Below are 27,240 nucleotides of genomic sequence, written 5' to 3'. Positions count from 1 at the left end.
ATTTTTTAAAATATACATCTATAAAAGTCATTTTAAAGTTGTTTTTTAGCCCCAAAATAAAGTAGCTTAAAAAACATTAATCCGTTTGTGATCTCTCATGATTTCTGTAGGTCAGAAATCAGAAAGAGCTGAACTGGGCCGGGCACAGTGGCTCACGCCTGTAACAGATCCTAGCACTGTGGGAGGCTGAGGCAGGCAGATCACATGAGGTTAGGAGTTTGAAACTAGCCTGGCCAACATGGCGAAACCCGGTCTTTACTAAAAATACAAAAATTAGCCTGGTGTGGTGGCAGGAGCCTGTAATCCCAGCTACTCAGGAGACTGAGGCACGAGATCGCTTGAACCCAGGAGGTGGAGGTTGCAGTGAGCCGAGATCGCACCATGACACTCTAACCAGGGCGACAGAGCAAGGCTCCATGTAAAAAAAAAAAAAAAAGATGAACTGGGTGATCCTGGCTCCAGGTTTCTCATGAGGTTGCAGTCAGATGGTGACTAGAACTGGAAAACCAGGTGGCAGTGCCTAGAGCATCTGTGAGCCAGTGGGCATCTCTTCATGTAGTCCCAGGGCTTTTCCATGTGATCTTTACCAGGGGGCTTATCTGGGCCTCTTCCCAGAACAATCAGACAGCTTTAGGGCTCCATCAAGTGTTGCAGCAAGCAAGGCAGAAGCAGAATTGCCTTGGATTCAGAAGTCACAGCATCACTTTTGCTGTCACAAAAGCCTGCCCACATTCAAACGGAGAAGAAATAAATTCTCTCTCTTTATAGGGGACTGACAACATTCTGGAAGAAACAGAAATTGTGGTAGTCATTTTTGGAAAATAGAATTTACCACAGACAACAATGAGGCAATTGGGAAAATTTAAATCTGGACTGTATAATAGATGATACTAAATTAATAACCAGTTTTCTTAGGTATGATGATGATATTTGGTTATATAAAAAATGTACTTATTCTTACATGATACATGCCAAAAGATTTGGTGGTAGTGTCTTGATATCTGCAACTTATTTTCAAATGATTCAGCAAAATAAAAAATAAAGAGAGAGACCAGGCACCGTGGCTCACGCCTGTAGTCCCACCACTTTGGGAGGCAGACCCAGCACTTTGGGAGACAGAGGCAGGCGGATCACGAGGTCAGGAGTTCGAGACCAGCCTGGCCAATATGGTGAAACCCTGTCTCTACTAAAACTACCAAAAATTAGCCGGGCGTACACGCCTGTAGTACTAGCTACTTGCGAGGCTGAGGCAGAAGAATCGTTTGAACCCAGGAGGCGGAGATTGCAGTGAGCCAAGATCATGCCACTGCACTCCAAGCTGGGCGACAGAGTGAGACCTCATCTCAAAAAAAGAAACAAAGAAAAATTAAATGTGGTGAAATGTAAGTACTCAGAAATTAGGTAAAGGTTATAAAGATGTTCACTCTACTAATTATTTGCCTTTTCTATAGATTTAGGGTATTTTTCTCAATTAATTGAAGAGAAAGTAGAATATAAGTCAGATAGTATTTTTTTTCTGCTCTCAACCCTCCAACCTTCTCTCTTCGGAGTAGAAGGCAGGCTGCTTGCCAAGGCCTACAAGACCCTGTGTGATCCCCAAAGCTTACCTCTCTGGTTTTATCTCCAGTCAAAGGAAACAGCAAGTACAAAATCCCCATGAGTCTACTGAGGTGTTTCAGAAACAGCAAGCTGTTTACAGTTTGCTACTTTTAATTGATGTTTCAAATATCTTCTACTTAAACCTTTGTGCACACTTCTTAGAGAATTCCTATTTTGACCTCAAGTCCCTGCCTACTCATTTCTTTCTTTGTAGTGGAAACTTCGGCCCTAAAAGAACTCAGTCAAAGCCAAATCATTTCTCACTACCCCTAAAAAAGGCCTACAAATTTGGCCCAGGAGAGGGAATCCTGGCAAGGAAAATTTTTTTTTTTTTTTTTTTTTTTTTTTTTGAGACAGAGTCTGGTTCTGTCGTCCAGGCTGGAGTGCAGTGGCACGATCTCGGCTCACTGTAAGCTCCGCCTCTCGCTTTCACGCCATTCTCCTGCCTCAGCCTCCCGAGTAGCTGGGACCACAGGCCCTCGCCGCCACGCCCGGCTAATTTTTTTGTATTTTTAGTAGAGACGGGGTTTCACTGTGTTAGCCAGGATGGTCTCCACCTCCTGACCTCGTGATCCGCCCGCCTCAGCCTCTCAAAGTGCTGGGATTACAGGCTTGAGCCTCGGCGCCCGGCCCCAGGAAATTTTTTTAAAAGGTCCCAGTTACATTCCAATTGGGAGTTTCACTAAATTGGTATCCCCCTTAGGATGCTTAATGCTCAGCTTCAGTCTTACCTCCAGGACGTACGATATTGTATCATATCTGAGATTTAGATTGCTGAGGCATTTCCTCTCAAACTCGGTAGGTTCTTAAGATTTTACTTTGCAGAGTTTAATCCACTGGTGTTTTTTTATTATTATTATTATTTTTTGTCTGGTTGCTTAGGCTAATGCTGCTTGGTGCTCTGAGTGACCTCACTTCCCTGTGGCCCTAGAGTGTGAGGTCACCTGTTGCAGATGTTAGTAATTTCCTATCTTGGGTGGAGGCCCTCACAGAAGCTTTATTCGCATATGAGTGTATTTGCTCCTAATGTTTTGGTCTTGGATGTCGGCGGAATTGTCGGTCCTTCTAAAGGTCATACGATACTGCTTTCGAGTGAGGTATTAGTAACACAGGTAATTGAATAATTGGGCCCTCTCTCTTTTCCAAAAGGAGTGGGTTTGCCACACCTTTTCTTCCAAACTAGTAAACCTAGGGTTAAGTAGGGCTTGTTGGTAAATGTAGCGTGTCAAGAGCTCACAGCCAGATATGGGCCAGTAAGCAATGTGAGTGTCCTGGGATGACAAAGGAGGAACACACACACCTCAGTTGTCTTGCTGATTCTACTCTGTGCTTCCATGTCCTCTTCTGTAAAAATGTCAATAACACTACAAAAAAAATAGAGGTCTCTCTTATGAGAAATTGGTTATTTAGTAGACATTAGAAATCAAGGTTTCAAAAAGTATTATCAGGCCATCTCAATGCTCATTGCAGTTGGCATCAGTAAAGCGAACATAGTCAAGGTGATATTCTCTATCCATAGTAAGATAAAGGGCTGAGGCATTCATTTGGCGTAAATAGGACAAATGCCAGGGAGGCTTGGCCAGGTGTCCTTTGTAGTAAAATTGTGATTCTGAAATTGCTGTTTTCCAACTTGGCAACAGCCTTAAACATCTTGGTATCCTTTAACATTATGATTTCACTTCTAGGGATATCTCCTAAGGAAAGAGTGCTAAATAGAGAAAAAGTGTTCATTGTAATGGGGACAGAAAATAGAAACAAGCTGAATGTCCAACTGAAGGGAAAATGTGTAAATAAATCATATCCACTTTGTAGATGATTGTACAGACTTTAAAATTTATGCTTATGAATAATTTGTTAATAACATGAGGTATGAGAGATATGTATAAAAGAATACAAAATTATACATAAATGGCAAAGTTTTAAAACAAAATTTCATTAAAATAATGAAAAGATATGGATCTTTGAATGTTGAGAATTGGGCGTGTTTTTCTTTCTGCTCTTCTGTATTTTGTAATTTTTCTTTAATGATGTTATATCACTTTTTCTAACAAGAAGGATAAAGCACTGCTTAAAAGTGCTAAGATGAGTTCTTAGCAAAGAATAATTATTCCTATCTAATTATGTACTAACATTTATATGAATCATACTAACGTTATATGAATCATTTTAAGATAATATATTAAGAGGTTCATTAAAATGATACTTTTTGAGTATATAAGGAATCTTTTTCTTCACATTTCAAAACATTAACTCTTTCTAAAAGTCCATGGTGTGAGGGGTAAAACACTAATAATAATATATCAACTATCAGCAATTGCACTTCTGCCCATAACAACTGTATGGATTGCAGACAAGAACAAGGAAATAAATAATAAAGGCTCCTTGAGAAGGGGGAGAAGACAAAAGGAACCTACTTTGTGCCAGGCAATGTGCTACATGCTTTCATAAATGACCTCATTTAATCCTCACAACAACTCTATGAGGCATATATATATGATAAAATAAGATAGATAGATAGATAGATAGATAGATAGATAGATAATTATTTTACCCTAGCAGCAATTCTGTTAGATGAGGAAACTGAAAATTCTGATAGATGAAGAAGCTGAGGTTCAAAGAAGTTGCATAATTGGACCAAAGGAAAACAACTAAGAGAAAAGTCCACATTCTTTCCACTGTCATTGTGCTTTGTTGATAGACTATCCCTAGCCTACGCTTATAGCCTTAGATAGCCTCATTTTTAAACAGAATTTGGTCACACTTCTTAGACTGGTTTCTTATCCTAAGGGATGTAGTGTACACAACATTAGAACATGACAGAAAGAAGAGAAAGAATGCTAGAGCAATAGCAACAGGGAATGAAAGCTGACGAAAGAGTAAACCACAAAAACAAAAAACAAAAACAAAACACAACCCTATTAAAAAGCAGCCCAGAAATTCAAAAAGCATAGCTACATAGCAGTATGGAACTATTTTATGACAGAATATACAACTCTATGTCATGCTGAGGTAATCATCATATTCAGTACTTTATTTTCCATATACTCCTTATGTACACAATCTGTATACAGTCTGTATATGTATTAGGAAGAATGTAATATATAAAAATTATTTTGCACAATGGGTATTGCCGCTCTTTCCTTTAAGGGTTCTGGCTTGATGAGGTTTTGTTCATCGGTTTGTCTTGCTTTGCTTTTGTAATACATACAAATCCAGTAGAAGATCTACAAACACAAGCTGATTCTTAAACTGAGAAAGCAATATCCAGAGTCAGAACTTGCTTTTTGCTTATCTACCTAGCTAAAAGCTGAAGAATAGATGAAGCAGTGACTTGGTTATTGATACGCTTTGAAACATTGCACTAGAACAACTTAAAACTGGAATTGAAGCATCAACTGAAGATTTCTGTGCAACTGTGGTTTAAATTGAATGCTGCGCTTTGTATAAACATAATTTTTGTGGTTTAACTTTAGGCTGTTCTCTGCGGTCTTCCCATATAATGGGAATGCGTCAGAAGCACAGCTTCGTTTCCTGTGTAGGCTGGAAACTGTTAACTGCAAAGTTTGGAGACAGTCTCAGAGAGCTCACTGCCATATGTTAAACTAAACTTGATATGAAAAATCATATCAGCTTCCAGTTTCCCAGAACATTAAAAAGAAAAAAAAAAAAGGAGCTCAAGCTTTATAAATATAAAAAGCATCTGTCTGCACAGGAAATTCTACTCTGTTATTTTGCAAATGATCCCTACTTATATTTACAAGAGAAATCAGATCTGATGAACTGTATAGGAAGTAACACATTATTTTGTTCAAAATTTTGAAATATATATTTATAATTCTGTACAGCTGGCTGGACTGTGAACTAACTATCACTGTACAGAGATCTCAACAGTGCTGCCCAGCATGATCTTAAAGCATGTATGTTTCCAAGTGAAAGGAGATGGAATATTTTGACAGCATGCTGCTAACTTCAACATTTTTGTTTAATGTAATTTTTGTGTCTAAGTGCTCCCAACCACCATTTCCAAGACAAATAGACTCATGAGCATTCAGAAAATATTTGGCACTGTTTCATTTTAATTGTTTGCTTCTCCTGGACTCTTTGAGCCTTGAAAGAATTCTCTCTGTAGTTGCTCACCCAGGTGCAAGTGTCCTTGAGTTAATCTTCGGTAGCTCATTTTAGAATCCAACTGTGACTAAAGTCAGATTCTATGACTGCCTTCTTGCCTGCCTCTCCACTGTCACCTATAATTTTGTCATGTCTTTTGCTCTGAACCAGCTTGCTATGCTAAAAACCATCCCTTCCTTTCACATTTTATAATCCTCCTAAGATTAACAGCCAAAATCCATGACCAGAACTTTGATCACATACAGTCTACAGAGGACTTCGTGCTACCTTGGTGATACCCCGTATTTTACCAGCAGCCCTCTCTCAGACTTGACTATAAACCCTCCGGTGTACCTCATCAATTCAATGCTTCAGTGTTTATCCTGGATTTCATTGTTTTCTTGCCTCACAGAGGTACCTAGAGATTTTTCCAACAGAATTTTTCTGCCTTTGTCACTTAATACCCTATCTATGCCAGTATTCCCAAGTAAACTCCCTTTTACTGTAAAGCCATTAATTTTTTCTTCTGATTTCTTCTCTTCTCTTTCCCACCTTTGTCTTGCCTAGTTTTTACTTATTTTCATTCCTCTAGTAACTTAGGCTTCCTCTTACTCTCAGTTCCTTTTGTTACCATTCTCTTCTCTAAAATCAGATTAATATCATATATTAATAATAATCAGTCATCTGTCACTAAGTAGTGCCCACATTTACTAACTTCTATGACTTAAAAGTTGCTGTCTCATCTATGTTCTTTTCTTTCCTAGACGACACTTTGGAATAGTATCTTTTCTCCCCCACCTTATCACAAAAAGATTAAAATGACTTTCTAGGTAACAATTACACCTACTCTCTCGTATCTCGCGGAGTGGGAGGCACACACCATGGGCCCTCCTTGATAGGGGTGAAGCTAAACTATATCCTTGTGGCAACTGATAACAACCTCACTTGTGTGGTTTGCCTCTGCCTGTTCCTGAGGGCATGTAGACATAACGAACTTCTCTCTCAGCCTGGACCTGTGCTGGAAAAGAGCTTGACACCCATTAAAACAGGCATTTCCACTGTGAATTAGAAAGTCTCTGGAGAAGAGACTTTATGTAAATGTGTATTCTCAGTGTGGAATTGTTCTTCCATGTTTACAATTGTTTGTGTGTCTTTTTCTCTGTGCCAAATTTCAGGTGACTGGAGATTGATTAGCTTGGTCTGTGCTATCCTCACTCCACTTTAGTCAACACATTGCACATTCTTACCTTCAAAGTGGCAAAAAATGCAAATGTGTATCATTATGCTTTATTAGCTTTAGTAAAAAGTTTGCCATATTAAAGGTTAAAATTTTTGGCAATTTTTTGTACTCCTCTAATATCTAATTATTTAGATTAAAATAATTATATAATTATTCTAGTTGCCTTTCTTGAATTTAAGTCTTAAAAAAAAAAAACCCTGCAAGCAAACATTTACCTACGTAACAAACCTGCACATCTTGCACATGTACCCCAGAACTTAAAATTTTAAAATAACCTGCAAGCAAACATTTAATCTATGTAACAAACCTGCACATCTTGCACATGTACCCTAGAACTTAAAATTTTAAAAAAACCTGCAAGCAAACCTATCCCCTGCATATTTTCTCATACTCCATCCATACATTTAACATTAGAAATTTTTTAACTGTTTCTTCTTAAATTACTTTGCACTATGCCTTCATAACACTATATGCAGATAGAAAGTTGCATATTATTGTGACCAAAGGTCATTTATTATCTAATCTTTCATCTTAGTGTTGATGATGGTCAGTTCATTAAATTGTTCTTCTCAACCTGGGATTATTAAGTCCTAATGCTCTCATGAATCCATTGCACATGATGAGTTCACTTCTCTAGCTTTTTACCCTTGTTGTAAGAATTATGAAAATAGGCAGTTGAATTATTTTCTCCATAATAATATAGAGAAATAATAATATAGAGAATGTAGAATGTTCTCAAAAACTGGTTAAGAAAGGTTACATTAAGAATTATTTCTTAAACTTCTAATACGAGACACCCACTACATTAACAGATAGAACAAAAAAGCTTCATAAGTCATAACCCCTTCTCTTAAAGAATTTACATTTTACTTAATGAGATATGAAATAATCTGATGAAAGATCCAAAAAATAAGCAATGTAATTTGAGATTGAATTATGCAGCATCAACTTGAAATTTGAGAGTAAAAATATCTATGTGAACTTCATCAATAATAGAGGTCTTCAAGGAGAAGGTAGATTTAAGTTGAAACCTTAATTTAGATTTAAATGAAAATTGAAAATAGACAAATAATTATCTATGAATTGTGAGGAAGTGAGGAGGCATTCAGGACAAGGAAGAGCAAAGCCATAAGACAGTAATAAGCAAATCAGGTGACAGAACCAAGAGTCACAAGCAAATCATTTAAATAATTCAAATATCAAATTTCTTAACTATTAAAAAAATACGGAAAATGTCAGTCTCATAGGGTTGTGGCAAAGATCAAGTTTATGAAGATAATGTATGTGAAGGTACTGGGAAATATAGAGACAGTAAGTGCTCCTGGTAAATAGGATAGGATTCTTAGGATGAAGACAGCTTAGGAAAGATTTTGCCATTTGCCTCTTTCTCATTAAAATGGCATGCAGATTATTCAGCATCCTCTATGCTGTACAGCATGAATTATTTCTAGAAGATTAATCACCAAATCAAATGCAAAAGCATCCTTCTGAGTTTTTTCTTGTCTTTGATGAAATCACTGGGTTCACTGCTTTTATCAGTTTTCATTTGGATAATATTTAAAATGATCTTTTATCCCAATTTGAATACTCTCAATCAATGTCAGCCTCTTTTAATTTGGTTTAAGATTACAGGAAAACATCATGACCCTATATATTTTTCCACCATAACTATTAAGAACAATGGAGCCAGACATATTTTAACAATGAAAGAAAATAAACGGAGTTTGCCTTTTGAGTTATCATTTAAGTTCTGGGTTTCAGATCATGATAAATATTTCAGAATAGGGGTAATCCTGGATATGATTATAAAGTATATCAAGGCTGCAACACAAGTGCTGCTGGGATTTTTTTAAAGGGACACATTCTTATGAGTCTTGAAGTCTCAATGAAGAATGGAAGATTTGAATGAGTTTTCCTGGATGATCATGATTCGGTTAGGTGAAGGAGTGGAGAAGGCAACAATCTGCAGAAAGAATAATCCTGGAATGTTTAGAAAATCCAGGAGGGGCTCTACTGAAATGGAAATCTAATACTGGAGAACAATGAGAAATAAAGTTGGATAGTTACAGTCAAGTTGAATGAATAACTAATTCAGTCACCGCACACACCCTATTTTAACTTCTTAAGCATATTCTGTGGGTCTCAAGGACCCACAGGAAAAAAAAAGCATAAGTCCCTTTAAAAATTGTATTATGTATATGACATCCATATAACAAGGCTGAAATTAGAATCTGGATGTGTTATTTTCATATTTGTTAATTGGGGTAAAATACACATAATGTAAAATTTATCATCTTAATCATTTTTAAGTACACAACTCAGTAGTGTTAAGCACATTCACATTGTTGTGATACAGATCTCCAAAACACTTTCATATTGCAAATCTGCAACTCTATATCCATCAAACAACAATTCCATATTCCTTCTGCCCCGAATCCTTAGCAACTACCATTCTGTTTTATGTCTCTATAAATTTGACTATTCCAGGTACCTCACTTAAGTGGAACCGAACAGTATTTTTCTTATTGTTACTGGCTTATTTCACTTAGCATACTATCCTCAAGGTTCATTGACGTTATCGCACGTGTCAGAATATTCTTCCTTTTTAAGACTGAGTAATATTCCATTGTCTGTATATATCACATTTGGTATATTCATTCATTCATTGATGGACACTTACATTGCTTCCACCTTGTGGCCATTGTGAATAAAAGCTGCAGTGAACATGGGTATTCAAACATCTCTTCAAGACCCTGTTTTCAGTTGTTTTAGGTATATACTCAGAAGCAGAATTGCTGGATCATATGGTAATTCTATCTTCAATTTTTTGAACAATCATTATACTGTTTTCCGTAGCAGCTGCACCATTATACATTCCCACCAGCAGTGCACAGGGATTCCAACTTTCCTACAACCTTGCCAACACATTATTTCCTATTGCTTTGATAGTAGCTATCCTAATAAGTTTGAGATTATTTTAGTATTGTCAGGTAATGTGATTTATCCTAATTGCAAGCTAAAAGTTGGCCAGCTACAATTCATGGATGCTGGAAGAAGGCATGAGGTTAAATATAAAGGACAGCAATAGCAATAGCCAGAATATCAGATACATTACCTAAGAGGAACTCCAACTTTAGAGAACCCAAATCTCACATAATAGGCAATAAACCTGTCTGACTTTTGCCCTGGAAACAGTCATGATTTTTATTATGGTGGACGATAGACAAACTTGAACTTTGCCTGGGGGGAGACACTATTTCTGTCTTCCAAGGCTGTTTACTTTACAAATATCCTTAAAAAGATAGTCCAGGAAAAAAAAAAAACAGTCAGTATATTTGCTTGTAAGATTTACCTAAATGAGAGACCCACTGAGAGTGTGCCCTAATGAATATCTTCACTTATCTTTAACATTAGTACTACATAAGAAAACATTTATTCCTATATATCAGATATGAATAGTAATCTATAAATTGCGGTTTGCAAAAATTAGTTTTTTAATTAAATTACATTGTAATCCAAGCCCTCATTCTGCCATAATTACTAGAAATCTAACTTCAGTTATCTGATCAATGGTGAGAATTTGGAAGTGGTAAGGGAGGGAAGGTGGAGGTCCACTCCCAATTAAACTTTTTTAAAAACTAGAAAAGTTTAAGTACCTGGAAAATGAAATAATATCTTATAGTCTTAAACCTATTACTGTGTTCAATATATATGTATCCTTGGCTTAAATGAGCAAGACTAATAAAATCCAGAAACAGCCTCATTGTTTTTCCTGTGCCCATCCTTGTAAGCCAATCTGTAGGGCTAGTTCCTCCCATCTCCCCAGAAAAAAATCTCAAGTAAGCCTCAACATTTTTGGGTTATTCTCAGATACTCAAAAGTTCTCCAGTCACTTTAGCTATGAATAAGTTTCAATTTAGTAAAGTAAGGTATCCTATATTATATAATAATCAAAGTACTAAATGTAATTTAAGGTAAAACTTTTAACCCCTGACCTCATCCTACAGCTCTACTTTACTGCAAGGAAGGCCCTTCAGTGGGAAAATGAGGGTGATAGACTTTGTCTCTATTTCTTACCTTACACCTCCAGTTAACATGGTTCTTAACACATCTAGGGTCAAAATAGAAGGGGAGTGGAGGAAGAGGAGAGGTAAGAGCCAAAGAAATAGGGTTTTTTTTTAACCTTTATTTTAGATTCAGGGGATGTATGTGCAAGTTTGTTAACTGGGTGTATTTCCTGATGCTGAAGTTTGGGGTTCAAATGATCCCATCAACCAAGTACTAAGAATAGGACCCAACAGTTAGTTTTACAACTCTTGCCTCCCTCCCTTCTTCCCCTCTCTAGCAGTCCCCAGTGTTTATTGTTGCCATCTTTATGACATGAGTATCCAACGTTTAGCTTCCACTTATAAGTGAGAACATGTGGTATTTGGTTTTCTGTTCCTGCATTAATTTGCTTGAGATAATAGACTCCAGTTGCATCTATGTTGCTGCAAACGGTATTATTTCATTACTTTTCGTGGCTGTGTAACATTCTATGGTGTACCTCTTTGAGTGGTACAAGGAAGTACACAGATAAACCTAAGAGAAAATTCAGTAGCCTGTTCAAAATAACCAGCTAAATGCCAGAAAGTAATATTTTGGAGACAAATTTGGTTAGATAGGTGACTTTTCAATTTAGCTTTGGCTTAACCTTGAGTCATCTCAGAGCCTGGATAAAAGCCTAAGAGGAAAGCTCCATAGGATTGGGTCATGTAGTGCATCTACAGTATACCTAGGTGTACAGACACTTTCTAGAGGTTGGTGGGTGACCTAATGTCAACTAGCCCATTTCTTGACCAGCTTATACTTTTACAGGCATCTTATTTTTCAATGATGAACACTCTGGTATCTCTTAAGTGCCCTCACCTAAGCACACAGGAAAAAGAGGAAAGAAACCAAAGAGCTGTGAATTCCAAATCACAGAGTTTGTGTCACCTGCAGTAATAACCATTTACTGTAATCACTGTCAGTTACCTTTAAAAGTATAGCTCTTGCCAGTGACTCATCAGGCAAAGTGCCACCTCATAGCACAAACTAATCCTTGGTACCCAAAATGCGAAAGAAATCAGGTATGTCAATGTAAAGGAGAGCAGAATTTCAGACTTGAGGGGAATCTACTCATGACTCTCAGGGCTCAATGAGGAAGACCAGAGTACTCCAAAAAAGAAATCAGTGGCACCTTCCCTGTGTTCCCCAAAGGGTATCAGGGTCACCAGAGGTCTCCTTTAGGTCTCTTCATGTGGCCACCAGAACTCTATTTCCTTTTAGTAATTTCCCATCTACTGACCACCAAATGAAGGAGGTAGGGGCTTGAAGAGAAACATATTAAGAATGCAAGGAAACTGGATGGAAGATAAATGATGGTAAAAAGGAAGGAAGACCAGGAAATGGAAAGAACAGATCTGAGAGGAGCCAGTTTGAGATCTTGTTTCCCGAAAAGACCAATGAAGTTCCACATTATCTACAGCAAAAATCATGCCGATAAGAAAGGAAGCAGACAGAAGGGCTGAGCATATAGTTAGCATGGGTTTGAGAAGCTTCAGTTGACTGAGAAGCTCCCTTGGGAGACGCAGGATCCGATAGAGAGACCTGAGAGGCCTTAAAAAAATTATAGCCTGAATATCAACTTTCAATTAAGCTCACTTCTGACCATAGAGCTCTTTTAAATATCTTTTCAAAAATTACCAGATTTCAGCTGGGACAAACAGCAAATATTCTTGGCTCTATTTTCTCCCTTAAGCCAACAATATTGAACTAATCTTATTTACCAGAGATTCACCTAAGTCACATGAAAGTGAAAAGCATTTGGGTTTGTTACTATATTTTCAGCAGTTTTAGGTATATTTAGTTAATATGATTGTCCATTTATCTATAAGCCAGTTTGAAACTCATTTAAGGGATTCAACAAATAAAACAAACCAAAGTTTTAAACCAAAGGTATACCTAATAGGTGACTCAAGACCAAAACTAATAAGCCTTTTAAGGTTTAACCAAGGACTCACAAGTCAGCCCTGCAGAGGTGCAAAGAATGCAGCCCTCTCAAGATCCAGAGCCACTTCCCGAAGACAGCCAAAAGAGAAAAGGATTCAACAATGCTTTGAGAGCTGGCAATAGTAGGTATGCTAGCTACATATGGGGTTCAACCCACATTTTTGTCTGGCCATATTTTGGGGGCCAGACCACTTTTCAGTTGGTTCATCATGGAAGCAGACCCAATAAAATGCATGCCCTGACAGGCAGGAAGCCAAGCCGAGTTCTCAGGACACGAATTGAAACAAACAGGAAAACAAAAGCTGTTCATGTGAGGGAAAGGATTAGTAACAAATCGGTACCCCACGACCAAAAGCCACAATTCAAACATTTTTCCTGTAGTAACTCAAACCAATAATACCATGGAAAGTTCATCTCCAGAGACTAAGACAGCAAAGACTTTCATTGTCACAGGTAGTAATGACATTATTTATGTAAATGGTAAATTTATGTATTATGTAAATCCCACAAGAAATGTGGGATGCCTTCAGTCACAAACACAGTAATCTGTGACAACAGGCAAACAATACTGGGATGGGAGTTTCCCTTTACTAACCAAGCAATGAGGACAACGACTTCTTATAGGAGGAACTCCCCTGAGAATTGAAATGATCAAAGAAAACCTTTGGGTTCCAGGCTATCCAGCTGGCTGCCTGACACAAGCCAACACTTTGCGCTTCCCAAAAATGGACTAGAGAGAATGTCTTTAATGGTCACAAAGCCAAGATCTCAGGATATAAAACAAAGGAGAATCTCAGAATATAAGACAAAAGGAGAATCTCATCCAGTTTTTGACTCAGTTACCCACAGCAAAGTTAGTCTAACTAAACAGAAGTCTGGTAAGAACTATGAATCCACCAGCTTGTAAGGCCAGCTTAAGCAACAACCTTAGAGAGCTTATGCCTGTGCTCCTTGCCCTGTGATTCTGCTGTTTATGATAAACAATACGAAAGACAAAGACAACAGAAAACAAGGCAGCATCTCTGCAAGGGAAGGGATCAGAAAATCAGACTACTCATACAAAACAAAATCACCAGATTCACTATACCCAGCAACTAGTTCGTACAGATGATTTTCTCCTGCTAATCTGAATTTTGGAAAAGAGAGATGAGAAAATTTTACCTTCTATTCTCCACCAGGTGACACTACAGGCAGAAATCCAGGAGGACTGTCCTTGGAAAACAATGTTTACCATTTTTCTTTGCCGGCTTTTCATCAGTTGTTCCAGAATCTCATCTGCAGGCTCTGGAGCAAGTCAAGTGTCCCAGCCGCCCCACAGTGGGCACCAGAACTATAGGAATAATTGATTAAATCACTGAGCACATGATTGAGCTTGGTTTCCAGCCCTACTCTTCTTTCTCATCTTTCTGAGGATTCAAGGATACTCGTGATATCATTTGATCCAAAGCTCCAACAGTCTAATCAAATGGTTGGTCTTTCTGACGGGGCCTATCCCCATCCCAAATCATTTCATTAGTATAAGCTATACTAGGGCCCCACCATGAATCACCTCACTAGCATAAGCTATCTGGACCACCATGAATGACAAAGAACCCTATCATTTGGGAAATTTCAGATGAACTACTTTTCCTCTCAAGAACTAGAGACAAACGCTAATCATATTCTCCATTATACAACAATCTTCAAGTGGATGAATGACCAAAGGTATTTTTACCACCTCCTTTGCAAGACAAGTGGTTCAGGATCTCACTCTGGGATTTAGGATTATTGCTATTGTCTTCGGGCCTTGGATGAAAACTGAGTCTAAAACATATTTACGTATGTTGCATATTTACATCCTCTTAATTGTAAATTGGCTAAGCCTGCGTGACTGCAGAAGGGCCAGCAGATCTGTGGCTTCTACGTGTGTCAGGCTGGGAAAAGGGCACCTTGACTAAGTTTGGAAACCCAGAAATCTTGGCTGTAGCCTGCACAAACGTACCACAGGGACACTCACTCAAATTTTGCGCAAAGTCCTACCATTTACTCATGGTTTTAGAAGGGTGGCTCAGGCCACCCCTCACTCACAGAACTCCTGTTCCAATTTTAGTTTTACAGAGTCTCACTTCTCTCTCCTCTTCTTACCTAGCAAAATAATGTCAAAAAACTAGATGTAAGGAGAATGCAGTTGACAAAACAGTTTAAAGAATTATTTTGTTGCACGTGGTACCGAAGAACAAAATGAAATCATTTCTTTAAAAAGTATTCATCCTCTTTGTGATGGTTAATCTTATGTGTCAGTTTGGTAAGGCCATGGTACTCAGATATTTGTTCAAATATTATTCTAGATGTTTCTGTGCAGGTATTTCTTTAGATGTGATAGCATTTAAATCAGTAGCCTATGAGTAAAGCAGATTACCCTCCATAATGTGGGTTGGCCTCATCCAAAAACTGAAAAGCCTTAACAGAAAAAGACTGACCTCCCCAGAAGAGAAAATTCTCCCAGCAGATTGTGCTTGGACTCAGATTGCAACTCTTCCCTGTTGTCTCCAGCCCTGCAAATTTGGGGCTCACCAAGTCTCTATAGTCACAAGCCAATTCCTCAGAATAAATCTCTGTCTGGGCCAGGTGTGGTGGCGCACACCTGTAATCCCAGCACTTTGGGAGGCTGAGGTGGGCGGATCACGAGGTCAGGAGATCGAGACCATCCTGGCTAACACGGAGAAACCCTGTCTCTACTAAAAATACAAAAAATTAGCCGGGTGTGGTGGTGGGCGCCTGTAGTCCCAGCTACTCAGGAGGCTGAGGCAGGAGAATTGTGTGAACCCAGGAGGCAGAGCTAGCAGTGAGCCGAGACCGTACCACTGCACTCCAGCCTGGGCGACAGACCGAGACTCCATCTCAAAAAAAAAAAAAAAAAAAGAAAGAAATCTCTGTCTGTCTCTCTCTCTGTCTCTCTCTCTCTCTCTCTGTCTCTCTCTCTCTCTCTCTGTTGGTTCTGTTTCTCTAAAGAACCCTAAAACATTTTTAATATTATATAACAATATGCAATATTAAGTATACATAATTTATTAGTAGAAATGTGCTTTCATTCTATGCACCAAGGAATACCCTGTACTATGTATTGACCTGCTGTAAGCATGTTTGTGGTCTGCATTTTCACACGTGTCCTCTGACTGTGAAAGCTGCATAATTACAAACTATCTCTAGGCCTTTCCATTTTCCATGAAGTGACTTTTTCTTTATTACTTACCTTTTATTTCTGCATTCCTACTCAACTGGCAAATAAATTGAGGCACAAATAAATAAGACTTTCTACATTAAGGATAATAAATATGAGTCATTAAATTTTTGTACAACATATCCTATTAGTTTCTTATATTTCATTAAGAGGCACCAATGCTAAAGAGATATGTAACAGGGAATAGTTGTTCAATAACATCAAAGAATGTTAAAATATAATTGAAATATGATGGGTACATATGCTACTGTATATTTTTTAAATGTCTATTGAATTTCAAAGAAATATTTGATATATGTTACATTAATTATTTAATATGGAAGAAAGCATTTTACTTTCTGTTGTGTGTATATACAAACTAAACACATTTTTAATTGTCTATGCATTTAAATGATTTATGAACATAAGGAAAGCTTACCAAATTTACTTCACTTTAACAGGAAGAGAAATCAAACACACTGGTATAATATAATTTGTGATGATAAATGCTTGTAAATTAAAGCCAATAAGTACAAGATAAAGTGGTAATCTAATAATATGTATATTATATATTTATTATAAATTATATATATTAATTTTATAATATACATATGATATATGTAGATATCATTAAAAGAAAAACCTTAGGCCTAAATACAGTATCATTTGCTCAAACCAAGGGGAAAATGGTGTAAATAAAAGTTAAGTTAGATAAGATGGCCAGAAAAGCACCTTAAACAGAAGTATGACTTATGCAAATTTAAAACAATGGGAAGAGTTTCTAATGTACATAGGCAGACATCTTACAAATGGAGATTTCCTTTATAGGTGTTAATTTCTTTTACAAAAGGGTTTCAGGGAAGCCAGTTAAATTCCAGAAAGGTGTATTTCAGTTTGATAGGTGGTGATCTTTTAAACTTAGCTATTGTTTCTTAGCTAAAATTACTGAGTTCAGGGTGGGGTCCATTAAGGAACAGAGCAAAGAAAGCATTCTCTAGGCCTAGACTCAGTATGGATGGGTCTGATAAAGAAGAAAACCTACTTTTCCCAAGGGCCTACTTAATTTTTGTGGGTATATAGTAGGTGTATATGGGATACATGAGATGTATTGAAACAGGAATGCAATGTGTAATAATTACATAATGGAAAATGGGAATTGCATCCCCTCAAGCACTTGTGTTGAAAACAATCCAATTATGCTCTTTTAGTAATTTTAAAATGTATAATTCAAATATTATTGACTATTGTCACCCTGTTGTACTATCCAATACTAGGTCTTGTTCATTAATTCTAAATATTTTTTGTACACATTAACCATCCCCACCACCCCACAGAAGGGCCCAGTGCTCTCCCCAGGAGCTGGTAACCATCTTTTTACTCTTTATCTCCATGGTTTCAATTGCTTTGAGTTTTACATACCACAACTAAATGAGAACATATAATGTTTGTCATTCTGTGCCTGGCTTATTTCACAAAAATTAATGACCTCCAGCTCTATCCATGTTGTTAAAAATGACTGAATCTCAATCTTTTTTATGGCTGAATAGTACACCATTGCGTATAAGTCCCACATTGTCTTTATCCATTCATCTGTTGATGGACACTTAGGTTGCCTCCAAATCTTGGCTATTGTGAACAGTGCTGCCACAAACACAGCAGTCCAGACATCTCTTTGTTATACTGATTTTCTTTCTCTGGGGTATATACTTAGCTGTAGGATTGCTGAATCATATGGCAAGTTCTATTTTAAGTTTTTGAGGAATCTCCAAACTGTTCTCCACAGTAGTTGTACTAATTTACATCCCCACCAATAACGTATGAGGGTTCTCTTTTCTCCAAATCCTCACAAGCATTTGTTATTGACTGTTTTGGATAAAAGCCATTTTAACTAAGGCCAGATAATATCTCACTGTAGTTTTGATTTGCACTTCTCTGATGATCAGTGATGTTGAGCACTTTTTCATATGCCTATTTGCTGTTTCTATACCTTCCTTTGAGAAATGTCTTTTCATATCCTTAGCCCATTTTTTAATCAAATTATTATATTTTTTCCTTCAGTGCTGTTTGAGCTACTTAAACATTCTGCTTATTAATCCCTTGTCAGATGGGGAGTTTACAAATATTTTCTCCCATTCTATGGGCTGTCTCTTCACTTTGTTGATTGTTCTCTTCAACATTCATCTGTTGATGGACACTTAGGTTGCCTCCAAATCTTGGCTATTGTGAACAGTGCTGCCACAAACACAGCAGTCCAGATATCTCTTTGTTATACTGATTTTCTTTCTCTGGGGTATATACTTAGCAGTAGGATTGCTGAATCATATGGTAAGCTCTATTTTAAGCTTTTTGAGGAATCTCCAAACTGTTCTCCACAGTGCAGAAACTTTTTAGCTTGATGTGATCCCATTTGTCTATTTTTGGTTGGTTGCCTGTGCTTGTGGGGTATTACTCAAGAAATTTTGCCCAGATCAATGTCTTGGAGAGTTCCCCAATGTTTTCTTGTAGTAGTTTCATAGTTCAAAAATCCATTTTGATTTGATTTTTGTATGTGGTGAGAGATAGGCATATAGTGTCATTCTTCTGCATATGGATATCCAGTTTTTCCAGCACCATTTATTGAAGAGATTGTCTTTTCCCCAGTGCATGTTCTTGACACCTTTGTCAAAAATGAGTTTACTGTAGGTGTATGAATTTGTTTCTGGGTTCTCTATTCTGTTTCATTAATCTATGTGTCTGTTTTAATGCCAACATCATGCTGTTTTGATTACTATAGGTCTGTAGTATAATTTTTTTGTTTGTTTGTTTTGTTTTTAATGTTTCCACTTTATTGCTCTAGCATGGAACTTGAGGCAAGCCTGGACCTTCAGCAACATGCAAAGAAGAGGCTGAGGGGTTTGGGGACACAACCTTGCTGAGAGGGAAAACTGACAGGGGAAATACCAGAACAGGGGACAGGGGGTGGTCACCATGACACTAGAAGACATCATCAGCCATGCCATTTGGAGTGAGGAAGGGAACAGAGAAGAAATGGTATTTCTTCCCATGTACCTAGCACCCACACGGAGGCCACATTTGGAAATGGACTGGGAGAGGGAAAGGATGGGGAAAATGGCTGCCCAGGAGTCTCCCTCTCCACCCTGGGTTCATGCCATCCCTACCATTTGCCTCTTCTACCCTTCGAAAATGGAACTAACAAACAGAGGAATCACAATAAATTAACATTCTAATGAGCATGTATGGATGGACATATGTTCATGTGCAATGGGGGAAGGGAAGAGGGGGTGACACCACCTAAAATGATTCCCCACCTCAATCTCCCAGCTTACTCCTTTCCTCCTTTACCCTAAAGCCACCATCCAATCAGATAGAAAAGTAAAGGTCTAATTTGCTCAAAATTCCTCAGGTTTTACAAAACTCACAGGACAGAGTAGGGAGACAGGGAGGCAGGCAGCCACAGTAGTAGAGCTGGTAGAGAGGAGCTATGCTTCTGTCTCCACTTGAGATTGGCTCTCTGTGGTGTTGCTCTTCTGCTCCTCCTTCATCTCTGTGTCAGTGGGATTGTCTCCTGAGGAAGCCTCTGGCTTGACCTTGTTCTCTTCCTCAGCCAGCCTCTCAAACATGTTGGCATAGAGCTTCTTCTCCCAGGCAAGCTTCCTGCAGATCTGCTGCTGGCACACAGCCAACTGGGCCTTAGTGGCTTCATTGTTTGGGTAGAGCTGCAGGACCTTTCAGAAGTCAGCCCATGCCAGTTCAAAGTCATTCACAACCAGGTGGTCCTCTCCCCGACAGAAGAGGCCCTTCTCGTTGTTGCTGTCCAGTTCTAGGGCCTTGTTACAGCTTTCAGTGGCAATAGAGAAGACCTGTAGTTTCAGATGACATATGGCTAGGTTGAGGTGAGAGGCCAGTTGAAGGGCTTTTGCCTTCTATGCTTCCTCACTGGAAAAGCTAGACTCATATTTCAGCCAGGACACAATCTTCTTAGACAATAGAAAAGCTTGCTTGTATTTGCCCTACTTGAAGTACACAGTGTCCCGCTCTTTCACCGTGGTGCTCTGTTCCAGCTTCTCTTCTGAATTCATCTACCAAGACTCCCTGGTCTTTTCAAAACTCTTGAGGTGTAATTCATATTAGTTAGGCATTTTGTGGGATTTGGAACTTTTCCTTCCCAACACTGCCAAAAGCATAGCTGGGTTTGAGGTACACAATGGGATGTTCTCCTTTCTACATGCACTGAATGGCCCTCCTCAGACCATAAGGCAAATCCAGGTTCTCCCCCTTGCCTGCCTCAAAGCGGAGCTCCTGATGTTCAAAGGGCTGGTCCTTGTAGCACCCTTCCAGTGCAACCTCCATGATAGCACCCTCACTGGGCCTGGATAGCCTTCACCACGAGTCTGTGTTCTCTGGGTGATTCCACCATATTCCTCTTCCATCAGATCTTCTCCCTTAAACTGAAACAACTCCACCTCAAACACAAGCATGGCAATGGGGAGACCTTTGGAGGACTGCCTGCTGCACCGTAGGCATATTCTGGTTTGCAGGTGATATGGCACACCTCCCCCACCTTCATGGCTGCTATAGCAATATCCCAAGCCTTGATGATCTCCCTTTTCCCAAGTCAAAGGAGTGATCCAGACTGGGGTCAAAGTTTGTGCCATCTAACAGCCAGCCAGTGTAGTGGACAAAGACTCGGTCCCAATCATGGGCATCTCTGTACCTGTGCCCTCTCTCGATGACTTTCAGCATGCCTTCCTCCTGTTTGGGGCTAATGTCCACTCCCTCCATGGGCAGAGGCACCAATTGCTCCCAGCTCTAGGTCTCCTTCATCTCCTCAGCTGTCATCTCTGTGTGGCGCACTCTGTCTGGGAGCTGGCACTGGCACCAGTGCACTCTGGGCTGAGGGCACGGGCACTACCTGCAGGGTGTGTGGGAGGCCAGGCACTGTGGCACTGACTGCGGACTGAGCAGAGGCTGGAGCACCTCTGCCAGTCTGTAGTACAATTTGAAGTCAGGTAATGTGATTCTCTCCAGTTTTGTTCTTTTTACTCGGGATAGCTTTGACTATTCTGGGTCTTTTGTTGTTCCATGTAAATTTTAGGATAGTTTTTTGTTTTGTTTTGTTTTTGTTTTTGTTTTTCTGTGAAGAATATCATTAGTATTTTGAAAGGGATTGCAATGAATATGTAGATTGCTTTGGGTGGTACAGACATTTTAACAAAATTGATTCTTCCCATCCGTGAACATGGAATATCTTTCTCTTTTTTGGTGTCCTCTTCAATCTCTTTTCTCAATGTTTTATAGTTTTCACTGTGGAGATCATTTCTTTGGTTAAATCCTAGGTGATATGGTTTGTCTGTGTCCCCACACAAATCTCACCTTGAGTTGTAATAATCTCCACTTGTCAAGGGTGGGGCCAGGTGGAGATAATTGTATAATGGGGGAAGTTCCCCCATACTATTCTCATGGTAGTGAATAAGTTTCATGGGATCTGATAGTTTTATAAATGGGAGTTCCCCTGCACAAGCTTTCTTGCCTGCCACCATGTCAGACGTGCCTTTGCTACTTCTTTGCCTTCTGCCATGATTGTTAGGCCTCCTCAGCCTTGTGGAACTGTGAGTCCAGTAAACCTTTTTCCTTTATAATTTACCCAGTCTGGGGTATGACTTTATTAGCTGCATGAGAACAGGCCAATATGCTACATATTTAATTTCACTTGTGCCTATTATAATTAGGATTACTTTCTTGATTTCTTTTTCAGATTGTTCACTATTAGCATAAACAATGCTACTGATTTTTGTACGTTGATTTTGTATCCTGCAACTTTACAAAATTTATCAGTTCAAATAGTTTTTTGGTGGAGTCTTTAGGTTTTCCCAAATATAAGATCATACCATCTACAAACAAGGATAATTTGACTTCTTCCTTTCCAGTTGGATGCCCTTTATTTCTTCCTCTTGTCTGATTGCTCTAGCTAGGACTTCTAGTACTATGTTGAATAACAGTGGTGAAAGTGGGCATCCTTGTCATGTTCCAGACGGTAGAGGGGAGGTTTTCAGGTTTTCCCCATTCAGTATGGTTTTAGCTATGGGTCTGTCACATATGGTTTTAATTATGTTGATGTATGTTCCTTCTACATGCAGTTTTTTGAGGGTTTTTCATGAAGGGACATTGAATTTTATCAAATGCTTTTTCAACATCCACTGACATGATCATATGGGTTTTGTCCATCATTCTATTGATATGATTTATCACATTGATTGATTTGTGTATGTTGGACCATCCTTGCAAGCCAGAGACAAATCCCACTTGGTCATGATGAATGATCTCTTTTAACATATTAGTGAATTTGGTTTGCTAACACCTTGTTGAGGCCTTTTGCATCAAGATTCATCAGAGATATTGGCCTGTAGTTTTCTTTTTTTGATGTGTCTTTGTCTGGTTTTGGTATCAGGGTAATACTGGCTACTTAGTATGTGCTTAGAAGTATCCCCTCCTCTATTTTTTTCAGAATTGTTTCAGTAGGATTGCTATTAGTTCTTTTCTAAATTTTCAACAGAATTCAGCAGTGAAGTCATTGGGTTCTATGCTTTTATTTACAGGGAGATTTTTAATTACAACTTCAATCATGTTACTTGTTATTGGTCTGTTCAAATTTTGGATTTCTTCATGGTTCAATCTTGGTAGGTTGTATGCATCTAGGAATTTGCCCATTTCTTCTAGACTTTCCAATTTTTTGCCATAGAGTTGCTTACAGTAGCCACAAATTATCATATGAATTTCTGTATTATCAGTTATAATGTCTCCTTTTTCATCTACGATTTTAAATATTTGGGTCTTCTCTTTTTTCTTAGGCAAGCTAAAAGTTTGTTAATTTTCTTTATCTTTAAAAAAACTTGTTGATTCATTGATCTTTTGTATTGTCTTCTTCATTTCCATTTCATTTATTTCTGCTCTGATCTTTATTATTCCTTTTCTTCTACTAATTTTGGGTTTGGCTTGCTCTTGCTTTTCTAGCTCTTTAAGGTGCATCATTAGGTTGTTTATTTGAAGTTTTTATTTTCTGTAGGCACTTATAGCTATAAACTTCCCTATTAGTACTGCTTTTGCTGTATTCCATACAACAAAATGGTACATTGTGTTTCCATTATCATATTTTTCAAGAAATTTTTCAATTTCCATCTTAATTTCTTCATTTACCCACTGGTCATTCAGGGGTATATTGTTTACTTTCCATGTGTTTGTATAGTTTTCAAAATTCCTATTGTCATTGATTTCTAGTTTTATTCCATTGTGGTCAGAGAATGTGCTTGATATGAATACCATTTTTTGAATGTTTTAAGACTTGTTTTATGACCTAACATATGATCTGTCCTTAAGAATAATCTACATCCTGAGGAAAAGAATGTGTATTCTGCAGTCTTTGAAGGAAATGTTCTGTAACTATCTATTAGATCCATTTGGTCTATAGTGCAGATTAAGTCTGATGTTTCTTTGTTGATTTTCTGTCTAGAACATTGATGCAGTGTTGAAAGTGGGATGTTGAAATCTCCAGATATTGTTATATTGGGGTCTATTTCTCTATTTAGCTCTAATAATATTTTCTTTATACATCTAGGTGCTCCAGCATTCAGTGCATATATATTTAAAATTGTTATATCCTCTTGCTGAATTGAACCCCTTATCATTATATAGTGACCTTCTTTATCTATTCTTAGTTTTTTCTTGAAATCTATTTTGTCTGATATGAATATAGCTGTTTCCGCTCTTTTTTGGTTTCCATGGACTTGGAATATCTTTTTCCAATCCCTTTATTTTCAATGTGTGTTTTATAGGTGAAGTCTGTTTTTTATGGGCAACAGATCATTGGGTCTGTTTTTTGGTTGTTTTTTTGTTTTTTTGTTTTTTTTTTCTTTTCTTTTTTTGGTTTCGTTTGGTTTGGTTTGGTTTTGGGTTTTTTTTGAGATGGAGTCTCACTATCACCAGGCTGGAGTACAGTGGCATGATCTCGGCTCGCTGCAACCTCTGCCTCCTGGGTTCAAGCAATTCTCCTGCCTCAGCCTCCTGAGTAGCTGAGACTACAGGTACACACCGCCACACTGCCACGCCAGGCTAATTTTTGGATTTTTAGTAGAGATGGGGTTTCACCATGTTGGCCAGGATGGTCTTGATCTCTTGACCAAGTGATACGCCTACCTCAGCCTCCCAAAGTGCTGGGATTACAGGCGTGAGCCACCACACCTGGCCTCATGGTTTTTTATCCCTTCAGCTATTCTATGTCTTTTGATTGAAGAATTTTGTCCATTTACATTCAATTTATAGATAAGTAAGGACTTACCTCTGTCATTTTGTGATTTGTTTTCTAGATGTTTTATGGTCTTCTCTTCCTTCTTTCTTTCCTTCATGTCTTTCTTTTTGTGGAGGTTATTTTCGTTGGTGATGTGATTTAGTTTGTTGCTTTTTATTTTTTGTGTCTCCATTGTATGTTTTTTGGTTTAGGGTATCATGAAGCTTGCAAATACTATGTTATAACCTATTATTTTAAGCTGATAACAACATTGTTTGCATAAACAAACTAACAGAAAGAAAATTTACAAAAACTTCATGCATTAATTTTGTGCCCCTGCTTTAAGTTTTTGTTACTGTTTATATCGTATTGTAATATGTCTTGAAAAGTTGTTGTAGTCACCATGTTTGATTGGTAAATCATTTAGTCTTTCTACTTAAATAAGAGTAGTTTACACACTACATTTTCAGTGCTATAATATTCCGTTTTTCTGCATACTTACTATTACTAGTAAATTTTGTACCTTCGAGTGATTATTTATTGCTCATTAATGTCCTTTTCTTTCTTATTAAAGTACTCCCTTTAGCATTTCTTGTAAGACAAGTCTGAGTTGATTAAATCCTTCAGCTTTTGTTTGTCTAGGAAAGTCTTTATTTTTTCTTCATGCTTGAAGGATATTTTCACCAGATATACTATTCTAACATAAAAGTTCTCTTCCTTTCAGCACTTTAAATATGTCATTCCATTCTCTCTTGGCCTATAAGGTTTCCACTGAAAAGGCTGCCACTAGGTGTATTGGAGCTGCATTATTTGTTTCTTTTCTCTTGCTGCTTTTTGGATCCTTTTTTCATCTTGACCTTTGCAACTTGAATTACCAGATGTCTTGAGTTAGTCTTCTTTGGATTAAATCTGCTTGGTGTTCTGTAACCTTCTTGTACTTGGATACTGATATCTTTCTCTAGGTTCAGGAAGTTCTCTGTTACTATCCCTTCGAATAAACTTTCTACCCACATCTCTTTCTCTACATACTCTTTAAAGCCAATAACTCTTAGACTCCCCCTTTTGAGGCTATTTTCTAGATCCTGTAGGCATGCTTCATTGTTTTTTTTGTTTTTTTTCTTTCTTTCTTTCTTCTTTTGTCTCCTCTGACTGTATTTTCAAATAGCCTGTTCTCAAGCTCACTGATTCTTTTTCCTGCTTGATCAACTCTGCCACTGAATGACTCTGATGATTTCTTCAGTATGCCAGCTGCATTTTTCAACTCCAGAATTTCTGCCTGATTCTTTTTAATTATTTTAATCTCTTTGTCAAAGTCATCTGCTTGAATTTCTTTGGGTTTTCTCAAAACAGCTATTTTGAGTTCTCTGTCTGAAAGATCACGTATCCTTGTTTCTCCAGGATTGGTTTCTGGTGCCTTATTTAGTTTATTTATTGAAATCATGTTTTCCTGGATTGTCTGGATACTTGTAGGTGTTCATCTGTGTCTGGCCATTGAAGAGTTAGGTATTTATTATAGTCTTTGCAGTCCGGGCTCTTTATACCCATTCTTCCTGAGAAGGCTTTCCAGATATTCAAAAGGACTTGGGTGTTATGGTCTAACACCATATGGTCCTGCTTTAGAGAGGACCCCAAGACAAGTAACACTATGATTCTTGCAGACTCATAGAGATACTGCCTTGATAGTCTTGGACAAGATCCAGAAGAATTATCTGGATTACCAGAGACTCCGGTTCTCTTTACTTTGGTCCCACTCTCTCTCTGTGCTGAGCCACCTGGAGCTACAGGTGGAGTGACACAAGTACCGCTGCAGCGGTACTGTGCTGGGTCAGACCTGAAACCAGCAGAGCACTGGGTCTTGCCCAAGCCCTGCTGCAACCACTCTCTGGCTACTGGCTATGTTCATTCAAGGCCCTGAGGATCTACAATTAGCTGGTGGCAAAGCCATCCAGGCCTATGTTCTTCCCTTGAGGGTGATGAATTTCTCCAAGCCCAAGCTCCAGGGGGGTCCAGAGGTGCCATTCAGGAGCCAGAAACTAGAGTCAAAAATCTTAGAAGTCTACCTGGTGTTCTATTGTACTGTGGCTGAGCTGACACTCAAACCACAAGACGCAGTGCTTCCCACTCTTCCCTCCCCTCTCCAAATGCAGCAAGCCTCACCCCATGGCCACTGCCATCTCAGGCCCACAGGGAGTACTACCAGACTACCACCATGTTCCCTTAAGACCCGAGGGCTCTTCAGTCAGCTTGTGGTGAATGCTGCCTGGCCTGGGACTCACCCTTCAGAGCAGTGAGCTCCCCTGTGGCCTAAGGCAGGTCCAGAAATGTCATCTAAAAGCCAAGTCCTGAAATCAGGTACCGTGAGTGCCTACTTAGTTTTCTACACACCTTAGGGCCTACTTTTATAAACTTTTTATCCAGGATAGCTTTCATTTTTGTCTTTGGGGCAGTGTAGTAACTAAGCAAAAAGGAAAGCAGATTTAACTTTCCTTATAAGTCATTTAAGCTTTTTATTTGCCTTTTATAAAGAGTCTTTAATTTAAAATACTGAAATACTTTAGAAGCTTCTGCATATTAATAGGCATCCATAGATGAGACTAATTTGGAAAGCTTCATTTTTTTTCATTTTTTTTTAATTTCAACTTTTATTTTAAATACAGGGGTACATGTGCAGATTTGTTATATGGGAATATTGTATGATGCTGAAGTTTGGAGTATGGGTTCCCTCACCCTGGTAGTAAGCATAGTATAGTACTCAATAGTTAGTTTTTCAACCCACCCACT

The 27,240-nt window shown here is 38.3% G+C and overlaps 1 protein-coding gene and 1 pseudogene across 3 annotated transcripts in view; one reads left to right on the top strand and one right to left on the bottom strand.

Annotated features, from left to right (window-relative positions):
* NDST3 (N-deacetylase and N-sulfotransferase 3) overlaps window positions 1-27,240 on the top strand; it is a 212,344-nt gene that overhangs the window by 127,336 nt on the left and 57,768 nt on the right. The gene's annotated exons all lie outside the window — the stretch shown is intronic.
* On the bottom strand, window positions 19,562-21,017 carry LOC101016291 (annotated as a pseudogene).

This window comes from Papio anubis, chromosome 3 (assembly GCF_008728515.1).
Source record: "Papio anubis isolate 15944 chromosome 3, Panubis1.0, whole genome shotgun sequence".
NCBI lineage: Eukaryota > Metazoa > Chordata > Mammalia > Primates > Cercopithecidae > Papio > Papio anubis.
This window is presented reverse-complemented; position numbering and strand designations above follow the sequence as displayed.